Here is a 9,500-nt window from a genome sequence, read left to right on the forward strand (position 1 = left end):
TTTCCAACCCCCCCCTTCCCTCTCTCATTAAGGAGACAAGGAGGGCTGGCAGCCGTGCTTATTCAGAGGACAACACTATTGATGGGAGCTAACAGCTATTGATAATGCATTTTTAATAATATTTCTAACAATGTGATGCAAACAAAAAATTTTTTTCAATGCTTTCTTTGCAATGCAGTGTTTTCTTTATAAAATCCTGCATACTGCACCTTTCGGAGCCAGGTTTGAAGACCATATATGTCCCCCACCCCCAATCTGTTGTAACCTGCTTGCCCCCTGCAGAGAGCTCATCAGATTTTGTTCAGGATTGCTTTGTCTTACTATATCTCTCCTCTCAGTCTTCTCAAAGAACAGGGAGAAGGATGGAAATGAGGAGCAGCACTCCCAAGAGAGCCCAGGGTAGTCTCTTCAGCTACCTCTAGGCCTCTCCAGACTGAAGTGCATTCAAAAGAAAGCATCATTATGGGAGAAATTCTTTTCATCCAAATTCAAGAAATTTGTAATACCTGCTTCTCCTACACTAGGTTTTGGCATGTCCTCATCAGTTGTCCTCAAAAATGGGTCTCATCTAAGCAGGGAGCTGCTACTTAGCTAAGGCCATGGTTTCAAAAAGCACTCTTCTCCTTATAGAGATGCCAGAAGAGTTATGCAGCAGATGGTTACCCCCAGACATATTATTGAGGTGCCTGGAAGGGAGGCTAACCAATCTGAAACATGGGCCCTGGTCAATTTTGTGTCCAGCCTGCAAAGCTACTGCACTCACTCCTGCCCCAGCCAGCTGCAAACGACTCCCCTGCTCCCAGCTCCGTGCCCTGAAATCAAGCAGGACCAAGTACAAACCAGAATTTTTATTTTATTTTATTCCTCATCTTTATTCTTTTCACAGTAAATTGAATTGCAATCAATTTGACTGAGAAATCACAAAAAATCTAAAACAGCATAGACTTTTTTTTACTCAACAATGCTGTTGGTAGTCAACTGGTAAATATATTTTTTACAGTATGGCCATTGCCAGCAAACACAATACAATAGGATAAAACACCAATTCACAATATGCTCCCAAGGTCCCTTAAATAAGCCCTTGAAATTATATGGTTGGAGTGAGGGCTGCATGGTGGAAGGACCAGAGGGAGGGATGCAGGCAGATAGCCAGTGTGGTTACTTGCCTTTCCTCATTACTGGCCCTTCCTGGTTACTGATAATTGAAACTTTGGAGCAAGTTTCAATTTTGCAAACTTTCAATATTGCAAACTTCCATCACATTCCATTTTAGAACCACACAAGCAGCATTTTCTTGCAAGAAAGAAAGCAAACCCACCCACAAAGCTTAGTTGGGGAGGGAGGGAGGGATGTCCTCAGGTGGGGGCCCCCAGACATGGTTGGAGGCAAAGGTCCCTCCAAGGTGTGCACATGTGGCTGCACACTATTTAAAATCCTGCCATGCACTAACTTATTAATGCTGCACACCTGTCCTATAATTAGTATTACCTGTTATTATATTATAAGTGTATATCAGGCAGGAAAAAACAAACAGAGAAATGAACTCAACCAATGAATGAAATCCACCTTCCCAACCAAGCAGTGTAAGGATGGATATGGAAGCAAACATAGGAAGCCAGGAAACCATCAGGTTTTATTGTTTGCAATACACTATTATAAGCAGTTACTTCTTTACCTTCACCCCAGCATGACCCTGAACCACACATCTCCCGGAAATGCAGTGGCACCCTCCTGGCCCTGCTGGCAGTCATACAGCCCTCCTGTGACCCCACTGAGTTAGGGGGAACAGGCTCAGCTGTAATTGTCCGCTTATCTTGGACAGAGGCAAGACAAGCAGACAGACTTTTCCCTTTCAGGTTTCGTACCCATTTATTTAGGTACTTTTGCACACTCTGAAAGGCATCATTGAAAGTGTCCTGTGACCTCTGTAATTCAACATGGGACTAGTCAACCACTTCTTTCAAATTCTCCATGGTGTCTCTAAGTGGCACCAAGTGTATGGTGACCAACGGTTCTTCCTGCCACTCATGGTCATCAGGAAGCAGGGAGCAATCTCTGTACAGCTGAGACATACTCATGGTTTCACTCTCAGGAAGGGCTGCTGCTGCCTCTTCCTCATTCTCCTCCTCCAGCCCAACCCCACTGCTGAATGTCTCCATACCTGGGGTGTCACCCACATCCTTGGAAAGAATGATGGACAGCTGTCATAGAAGGTGGCAATTGTGTGACCTGCCCCAGAATGAGAGTTTGCATCTTTGGTTCCATAAAGTGCTGATCTCAGGGACTTGATCTGCATCCAGTCATGATTCTGCCCTCGCGCCTGCATGCCTTTTGTGATCGCGACATAAACAGGCTTATTCTTCCTATTTTCTAGCATGTCTATGATCCTTTGCTCCAACTAAATGTCAATTAAGTCCTCCAGTTCTGCCCGGGTCCAGTTGGGTCCACAGGCGTTTCACGTATCAGCCTCCTGGGCCACCAGCTCCATACTACTGGCCTTGGCTTTCTGAGACATGGCGAAATAGTTTGTGGTCAACAGCACAAGCGATTTGTGAAAGGGGGCTGGCAAATTTTGCAGGGGGGCACTTTTATACTCAGGCTTGGCTTGCATGAGGGTCTGGGAAAATTCCAAGGATTGTTGAAGTCATTACCTGTAAGTGTCAAAACACCCAAAGGTGATAAAGCACTCCGTTAACAACAGAAAAGACCTGGTGATGGGTTACATAAGGCCATTGTACTTTGGGATGACTTCTCAATAGCCCAGAATGTTGCAAAAATCAATACCTACCTGCCTGCTTGTGCAAAATAATTTTATTACAGAAACACAGCCTGTTTTCTCTAAAGTGGCAAAAGTTTTGAGTAGCCTACTACATTACCAGGAGAGGAGTAGGCAAAACATTATTTGTTTGCAAGCTTGATTACATCAGAACACCAGTGGCTGCTAAGTTCAGGATGAAAGGATGTACAAAAGCCCCAATGTCCCAGGGTGCCGGGGTGAAGTGTTGAAAAAGCAGCTACACAAAGCTCCAGACCATGCAACACCCTGCAGTCCCTGCCCCCTGCTTGGTGCAGATGGGTGAGAATCCGCTGCTGACAGAAAGGGGCAAAATGAAAAATGAGGATGAAATACGTGACGTGGAGGACATGGAGCAGGAGGAGGACATGGAGCAGGAGAAGGAGGTGGCAGTGCTGCTTCTGCAAATGTTGTTTACTTAGGGATTACTGCTGGAATGATTGAGAAGGATAGGAACTGTGCTACAGTGTTCAGTGGCAAGTTGTGTTCCTGCATTAACTGCATTAATGACAATAAGAAGATACAGGTACCCAAAGGACTTGGAATACATAGAGGAAAGTGAAGATGTAGAATTTGACTGGGCTCTGTGGAGAAACCTGAGGAGGACCAGAATCAGCATGGTATGGGCCTGCAAGAGCAGCTCAGACTGGTGGAGTGAATCATGTTGGCCACTTGGAACAACCAACAGTGGCTGAAGATGTTCCAAATGAAAAGAGAGATGTTCTATTGTATCATCTTGATGCTGGTGCCCCACACTGTGAGGCAGGGCACTAACATGTGTCAGGCCATCTCACCAGACAAAAGGATTGTAATGGCCATCATGAAACTGGCCAGCTCATCCAGTCTCCACTACACTGCAGAGCAGTTTGATGTGGCTGCCTAGATGATCAGGCTGTCAACTCATGAGGTATGCCAGCTGCTTAAGCAGATCACTGCAAACAAAATTATCCACCTGGCAAATCTGTAGCAAATCATACATAACTTTAATGAGAAGGGGTTCCCTAACTGCGTGAGGGCTTTAGACAGCACTCACATCCCAGTGCTGTGCCCTGCGGGGATTGGGAGGACAAACAGGAAAAGACATGCCTCCATAATCCTGCAAGCCATGGTAGACCACTGGGGCCAGTTCATGAACATTTATACTGAGTAGACTGGCAGCACACATGATGCGCGCATTTTTAGAAACTCCCCTCTGCCTGCCTTCATGGAGAAAGGATACTACACACCCAGCATGGAGCAGACAGTGATCTGCGGTGTCACCATTCCCCCAGTTATATTAACAAATGCTGCCTACCCACTAAAGCCCTGGATCATGAAGCCTTATGGAGGGAATGTGACCAACCCGAAGAAGCTGGCTTTTAACTACCGCCTGCACAGTTGCAGGATGGCCAGGGAATGTGTGTTTGGCCAGTTGAAAGGATGTGGAGGGTGCCTACATACCAGCTTAAGATGGAGCAAGAAAATATCATGGCCTTTATCGTGGCAGCCTGCATGCTGCACAATATCGGTGAGAGCCACAGCAAGGTTTTCAAGGAGTTGTGGGAAGAAGCGCAACAGGCAGTGGCCTGGCAACAGACATGTGGGACAGCAGCAGCAGCACAGGGACTGAGGAGATATCCTCAAGGAAAGGCTGGTCAGGAGGCCCTTGTGCGTGATTGTCTGGCGGGATATATTGCTGGCAACAACACTAGTGCTTTGTTGTAAAATAAATTCATTTTTTTACACTTTCAATCTGTGTCTGTCTACAGGGCCATGAGGTGTTGCTGACAGGGGGTGAAAGGGAGAATGGTCAAGGGAAGGGAGAGGAAATCTGGACTCGGCTAGAGGTTTGCTGCTTCCAGACTGTGAGTGGTTATGCACTGTCAATCATATCTGAATGAGCCCCCCCACACACGCATGGGTGAGAAGGAAGGATAACTATACTATAGCTCTTGGTAGGCTGGACAGGTGGGGAACCAAGCTGACCAGCAAGCCACAATTTGAAAAACATTCTAAAAACATTTATAAAACAATTCACAACAAACCTCCAAAAGCTGTATGTGGCACTACACAAACAGATTGATGGTGTACCTGGGCAGGGAATGGTAGGGTTCCAATGGGAGCCCCCCATCAGAAATTGTACAAAGATCAATGAGCTTGGGAATGCTGGGAAAAGTAGTAAAAAAAAAAAGCCAGAAGAGCTTGCCACCACCAACATGAACAGCAATTACCAATCAACCAAGCAGCAACAAACACCCACCTACCTACCCACCCACCCACTACTCCAGGATATCATAGCAGTTATGATAGCAGCTCTAGTAAATGAAAAAAACACATATATTTGTAACCTGATGGGATGGGAAGAGAAAGGAATGGGAGGGGAGGATTCACACAGCTTGTCTTTGGGATTGGGATGGGGTCTTTGGGATAACATACTGATGGAGAGAGACCAAACTGACCAAGCATAGGTGGGGGCAAGTGACAAGAATTTGGGGGTAACCATGACCATGCTCAGGGGGGACTCCCAGTGAGAGTCAGAACTGCCCAGTGAGAGTCCAGGGGTCGGGACTGGGGACACCAGGTGGTTTACATGCACCTCCTGCTGTAATACATTAGGAAAGACATTCTAAGGGGTAAAATGGTATTTGATTCCCCCTACTGAACTGTGCAGAGAATGACACTTGAGGCTTAATTCACTCAAAAGCATCGTTTGTGCGAACACAAACACTGTGTCATGCAAACAAAAATGCACCGCACCAAAAAAGGCACATTAAAATGTTCAGGCACTCTACATTAATGCCTGTGTCGTCTACACATGCCCTTGAACTCTCATCATATCATGGGAACTATCACACAAGTTACCTTCCACCTTCACACACACAACGAATTCCTCCGTTTCAAGCAGTAAATCAAGAGCTTCCCCCCTAGTTGGCTTGTCTACCAACTGTATCAAAAAGCTATCCCAAATGCCCTCCACAGATTTGCTGGACTGCCTATGCACTACTGTGTTCCCCTACCAGCAGATGTCTCAATAAATGAAATCACTCATGAGAACCACGACCTACTATTTTGGAAACTTCTGCCTGTTCTTTAAAGAAGGCCTCGTTCACCTCCTCCTCTTTTGGGAGCTTGTAGCAGACACCTACCATGAAATCCCCTGTGTTGTTCTCCCCTCTGAACTTTACATTCCACTTTGTACTGCACCTCTAAACTTGTGTACATCACCTTGATATATAGGGCAACACCTCCTCCTTTTTTCCCTAGCTATCCTTCCTGTACAAGCTATACCCACCCATGGTATTACTCCAGTCATGTAAATTATCCCACCACATCTCTGTAATTCCAATTACCTCATGATTCTGTTCTTGTAGTAGGACCTCCAATTCTTCCCATTTGTTCCCTATACTTTTTTCATTAGTATATAAACATTTCAGGTATCTAACTGACTGTCCTATCCTCTCCCTGAGAATGTTACTAAGGCTTTTGTTATTGCTTCTGCTTAATAAGTTTTTGTCCAGGCCCCTGGGCTTTTGTCTCTATCCCCTGATAAACCTAGTTTAAATCCCTCTTCACTAGATTGGTAAACTTGTACACAAACACACTCTTCTCTCATTTCATGAGGTGTACCCCATCTCTTTCCAGCAGTACTTGTTCCTGCAATACCACCCCATGGTTGAAGAAGCCAAAGCTCTGCTGGCAACATCATCTGTGAAGCCATGTGTTGAACTCCACATGTAGGAAATATGTATTTTTTTAAAAATCAAGTAAATTAAAATAATATTTAATGTAGCACGAGGAAAGACTTAGTCACTTTGTACTTAACTACAGAAAGATATACTAAAGGGTAGAGAGGGAAACAGTTAATCTCTACAGGTCCATACTTGCCCACCACAATGGGCCACTATTAAAACAATGTCATTTTACCTAAGAAGCAAAAGTAGCTCTCTCAGGTTTCCAGAGGTTATCCTGCTGAAATGTTTCCCACAAAGGGCACTAGAAGGCTGCTACCTCGGAAACCCTTGTCCTTAAGGAAGTTATTAATTGACAGTCTGCTCTCCCCTGCCTGAGAAGGAAGTGAGCTGTCAAGTAGCAGCTGGCAAATGCTGAAAGGCAACAGGTGTCACAGACTATCAGGGAGGGTTCCCACCCCAGAAGAATGTTCCCCTTCCCCCCATCCCACCAATCAGCTGATTGTGAAGAAGGAAATATTCTCCTATGGTGGGAACCTTCCCAGTTATCCCCCTGCAGGAGAATAGCTCCAGGAAACAGGGAAATCACTCAGCCTTTAGAGCAAGATTCTGGGAAGTTTGCAGTGGGAATACAGGAGCCTGTTTTGTCCCATGCTGCTCTAGGCTGACCCAGAGTAGCGCATAGTGAAGGAAGACCATTTTGCCACAGAAGCAAGGCTCCCAAGTTGGTGACCACAGTCTTAGGAAGGCAAGGACCCTTTTCCTGCTCCACAGGGGGAGTTAAGCTGGAGGAAAGTGGGCGTGTCTACACATGCAATTAATGTGCATCAACAATAAACTCTGGTGCATACCATGCTGGAGTTTATTGATCCCAGGCACTGCATTGGAATGCCTGCCTGGAACTGCAGCATATTAAGCTGGGTCAGAGCAGCCCTGGCTGGCAGGGGATCCAGAGAGTAGCCTTGGGCTGGGAGGCTGAACCTGACCCAGCTCAATATGCTGTGAAGAAACTGACTGGGGCATAAGGGTGCTCCAGTGTGGGGCTAACCAGCAGGCAGCCCCTGCACTGAAGCTCCTTTGTGCCCCAGCCAGCTCCATCAGCATCTACATGTGCGTTGCTGTGCACTAAAGAATCATATAGGACAATACTTGTATTTATACTTTTTATGTAATAATAAACTGTCTTATAATGCAGTTTTATTAGTTTACTGCATCCTAATATGGCTGCACATGTAGACACAGAGACTTTACTATAGAGTTAATTAGTCAGCTCTGCAGTAAATATCTCATGTAGATGCACCCAGTGTATAGGTGTTCAGCCTCACAGAAGAAACTCTTGTAGAAGCAATTTAACCCTGGTTGTTGCTGGTTTATTTTTTTCCCAGAACAGCCATTTTTTTCTCTGGGAGAAAAAAGACTGAATTGAAGAGATTAGCAATTCTCCAAGTGGAAACTGAATTTCTGTACCTAGCTTCAGCCAGCCAGTATACCTCAGTATATCCTCGCAAGTCTATACTCCAAGGCTTCTTCTGAATGTTCTTGAGGATGTGATGATCACTAGCCAAGGCTGGCAAATAGGCCAAATATACCAAATGATATAATTAATTTAACTTGTAAGACAACTTTGAAATGAGGATGGAAGGGTTGCAAAACGTAAGTTGGCTATCCCTCTGGTAGAGATATATAATAAAACGATTGTAAGAAAGCAGTGGAGATCAAAAGTACCTCAATAAAGTAAAATGGGAAATGTGGGACTCTTTCAGATATGAATAAGAAAGACTTGGTCGATTATGTTACCACTGGTGTTTCTACCTTTTCAGTACCCTTTGACAGTTACAGTTTTACTTTTTCTAGTTTTACCTGAAAAAGCCAGATATATATCACTACAGAGCCTTGAAATTTACTGCAGCCACAAAACTGAACAATGAAATGCATGGGAAAATGCCTCTCTCACACACAAAGTGTTACATGAAAACAGCAGAAGTTTAACAAGACTTTAGATTAAATTGAAAGAGGGATTTATAGGATTGAGTCAACAAATCAGTTGCAACCCCCACCATGTATTTGCTTTGGAACCATCTGCAGTTCAATTTCTGAATTGCTTAATAGTATTTCTAATGTCTCTGTTTCTCCTCTCACTTATATCAGTTTAAATGAGGAGTATGTGCTGTAAAATTACTTATATAACAATGATATAACTGGTCTACAGAACATGAAATCATAGCATTTTTAGTGTATCACCAACTGATACTGTGGTGGATAAATCATATGTAACCATTTTTATGAGAAATCATGTGAATTTTTAAATTTATTTTGGCTTTGTGTTCATCATGTCATGTCCATTTTGTGCTTTTGCTATGTTAGCACTGGAGCAATCAAAGTTTTTCCTGTTGTTAGTCACATAATGAAGGAGTATTTACAGAAACCATTTTTTTTTTTGGCACATGCAAGGTTCTGCTCACTCAATCACAGAACAGAAATGCAATCCTGTGATTTATCTGACCTGTCATAACTTAGCAATGCAGTTTGAGTTTTGAAGATCAAACTTGTTTCTATTCAATCTGCATGGTTAAATAAATTCATTCACCTAATATTAATTGTGAAACTGGGTAAATTTGAAGTCATTGCAACTTATTTTAAAATAGTTCCAAAACAAGCAAAGTGACTACATTAATTTGACAAATTATTTGTTGCAAATCGGTAACTCATATCTACAGATACAAAGAGAAACCTAAGAAGTTCTTATAATGACTGTTTCCTGCCAGAACAGAACAGTCTATTGCTTACCATGTAAAAGAACACATCCAAAGAACTCAGTGAGCTTCCATCATTATCCAACTCCCAATATACCATGACTGGGATGACTTCACTCATTATAGGAATTGAGGTAGAGCTTTTCTTTCAGTTTCCTGGTGGTAAACAAGGCCAGAATTCTTTCTTACAATGCCCTGTGTGATGCTGAACATCTTCAGGACTTGACAAGGACACTCTTGTTCTTCACATTATTGAACCAAAAGTGTCAAATTCAGATAGAGTAA

At 43.8% G+C, this 9,500-nt stretch overlaps 1 long non-coding RNA gene across 1 annotated transcript in view; it reads right to left on the reverse strand.

Moving 5' to 3' along the window:
* LOC109321896 overlaps nt 1-4,477 on the reverse strand; it is a 22,346-nt gene extending 17,869 nt beyond the window's left edge. The window contains exon 1 of the long non-coding RNA XR_002104199.1: nt 4,381-4,477. This is a non-coding gene — a long non-coding RNA (uncharacterized LOC109321896). The remainder of the gene's footprint in view (nt 1-4,380) is intronic.
* Nucleotides 4,478-9,500: the final 5,023 nt, after the last annotated feature.

The sequence above is a fragment of the Crocodylus porosus genome, unplaced genomic scaffold (genome assembly GCF_001723895.1).
Source record: "Crocodylus porosus isolate Cpor-Errol unplaced genomic scaffold, CroPor_comp1, whole genome shotgun sequence".
In the NCBI taxonomy this organism is placed as follows: domain Eukaryota; kingdom Metazoa; phylum Chordata; order Crocodylia; family Crocodylidae; genus Crocodylus; species Crocodylus porosus.